The sequence below is a fragment of the Prionailurus bengalensis genome, chromosome F2 (genome assembly GCF_016509475.1).
Source record: "Prionailurus bengalensis isolate Pbe53 chromosome F2, Fcat_Pben_1.1_paternal_pri, whole genome shotgun sequence".
Classification (NCBI taxonomy): domain Eukaryota; kingdom Metazoa; phylum Chordata; class Mammalia; order Carnivora; family Felidae; genus Prionailurus; species Prionailurus bengalensis.
In genome coordinates, this window is record NC_057353.1 from 47,455,683 (window position 1) to 47,458,487 (window position 2,805).

Here is a 2,805-nt window from a genome sequence, read left to right on the forward strand (position 1 = left end):
TGTTCCATGTGGATGTCTCCCATTCTCTCTCTCCAGCCAACAAGATGGGTTCAGGGGCTGCAGCGGTTCACTTTTTATCTCTGCGTCCCTGTCCCCATCTCTCATCCTCCGCTCTACTTGGTGCCTGGAACTTAGTATGTGCTCCGTAAATGTTGAATCGGAGTAGGAGTATGAAAGCAAGGAAGCAAAGGAATGCAGTATTTTGCGGAGAAAATGTTAAAGGAGAAGTAAACCCTAGAGACCTTTACGTTGAGCCCCAACAGGGAACAGTCAGGGAGACAGAGGCTGTGGCTCCCCCTAAGACGTGATAAGCCTCAGCAGCAGGACCAGCGTCCAGGTGTCCCCCCTCTCGCTGTGCTGCCGTGCTGCCTCTTATTTCCTTCCTCAGTCTTCATCTACCGTTCTTCTCAGAGAGACTCCAGGAGTCTGCAGGGCTCTCTGTCAAATCCACCTCTCCCTGAAGTCACTAGTTCATTAACTACAGTATAACTTAGCCTGGCCTCATTACAAAACCAAATCAATAAGTATTGATTGAATGTCTACTACGTCGACAGCCAGGTGAGAATGAGGGAAGGCAGGAAGCAAAGAAGAGAGAAGCTGTGTGCAGCTTCTCTGTCTTATTAATGATCAGTCTGACACCCCCGTGCACATTTGAAACACAGTCCTGTGAAGGCAGCAGGCATGCTTGTGGGCTTTCGGCTAGGAAAGATAAGGTGGGGAGGTCTCCGCTGCCTCTAGAGAAAGCCCCTTTCCCCCTCAGGCAAGAGGGAGAGGAGAATGTTGTGTAAATAACGAGACCCAAACTACACCCTGTTCATGTACCAGGATTCCAAGAATGATTAAACCGGACTATAGCTCCAGGATAAACAGAAATTTAACATTGCAATTGCCCGTGCACTTTCTCTCCACGTCTGTCTGTCCCTCTCTGTCACACACGCGTGCACACACACAATGTGAACATCTGCTACCTCCTCATTGGTCCATAAGGGAGGCAGTTTAGTTTGATGGAAAGGTAACACTGGGTGCACTTAAAACACTTGACTGCTGGCCCTGCTCAGGCTCGTTCACTGGGATCCTGGCTTCCTCATTGCTCCAGGCCCCTACTTGTCCATTTTTAAAAAGTATAATGCTAATCTCATTATTTATTTGTTTTACAAGGATAGCTTCATGGATGTAACAATCCTTACAAGCCGAACTGCTGTATGCCCCGCACAGCTGAAGTATTCTTTGAAAGTTGACTATAGACTTCAAGTGACTGATGGGACAAGTGCCCTTATAAAGAGGAAGCACCAGAGAGCTCACTGACTGTCACTCTCTCTCTCTCTCTCTCCCCCATTTGAGGACACAGTGAAAAGGCAGCAGTCTGCAAGAGGGCTCTCACCAAAGCCAAATGGGCTGGCACTTTGACCTTGGACTTCGCAGCTTCCAGAATGGTGAGAAAAGAAATTTCTGTAGTTCAATCTACCCAGTCTATGGTGTTTTCTTATGGCAGCCACAAAACGAATCTCAATAAATTAAAAAGGAGAGAAACAACACAAAGTATGCTCTCTGATCACGATGGAATGAAATTAGAAATCAATAGCAGGAAAAAATTGGGGCAACTCACAAATATGTGGAAATTAAACACTACACTTCTATATAACCAATGGATCAAAGAAGAAATCAAAAGGGAAATCAAAAAAATGCTTTCAGGTGGGGTGCCTGGCTGGCTCCGTTGGAGGAGCGTGCAACTCTTCATCTCGGGGTCCTGAGTTCCAGCCCCACGACAGGTGTAGAGATTACTTAAATAAGTAAAACTTAAAAAAAAAATAATTTGAGGTGAATGAAAATGAGCACACAACATATCAAAATGTATAGAACTCAGCTATCACGGTGCTTAAAGGGAAATTCATAGCTGTGGCTGCTTATAATTAAGGAGAAAGATCTCAAACCAATAACCTGATCTTCCATCCCGAGATACTGCAAAAGGAATAAACTAAACCTAACATGGGCAGAAGGAGGGAAATAGTGATTAAAATGGGAATTTAGGAAGAGCCGACAAGATGGCACAAGTGGAGCAGGGGAAGCGCACCTTCCGCAAGCTCACCTACCCGGGCAGACCTGAACCAGCTGCTGGACACGTCCTACGAGCAGTTGATGCGGTGCCCAAAAGACACGAGGCTCAGCCCAGGTCTGTGGGGGACGCAGCACTCCCTACTGAAGCTCCCGTGCAAGGTCAAGAAAGAGGCTTCCCACATAGGGAAGCTGGAGGTGGTTAAGATGCATGTTCCATCATGCCCAAGATGGTGGGCAGCATGGTGGATGTCTACAGTGGCAAGATCTTCAACTAGGTAGAAATCAAGTCCCAGACGATTGGCCACTACACGGATGAGTTCTCCATCATCCACAAGCCTGTGAGGCCTGGCCGACCCGTCGTCGGGGCCACCTACTTCTCAGCTTTATCCCTCTCAAGTAGCCTGTTTCACCAATAAATTTTTTCTATCTTCTTAATTTCATTTATTTTGAGAGAAAGACAGAGAGATCAAGAGGGGGAGGGGCAGAGAAAGTGGGAGAGAGAGAATCCCAAGCAGGCTCTGCACTGTCAGCATGGAGCCCGATGTGGGGCTCCAACTCACAAACCATGAAATCAAAGCCAAACCCAGAGTCGGACACTTACCCGACTGAGCCACCCAGGCACCCCACAGGCTGTTCCACCAATAAAGGCACAGACTTCTCTAAAATAAAAAATAAAATAAAATAAAAAATAAATAAAAATCATTATTTTAAAACTTTTTTTTATTTTTATTTTTGAGAGACAGAGACAGA

At 46.2% G+C, this 2,805-nt stretch overlaps 1 pseudogene; it reads left to right on the plus strand.

The window, feature by feature from the left end:
* Positions 1 to 1,772: 1,772 nt before the first annotated feature.
* Positions 1,773 to 2,563, plus strand: LOC122496079 (annotated as a pseudogene).
* The last annotated feature ends 242 nt before the right edge of the window (positions 2,564 to 2,805 follow it).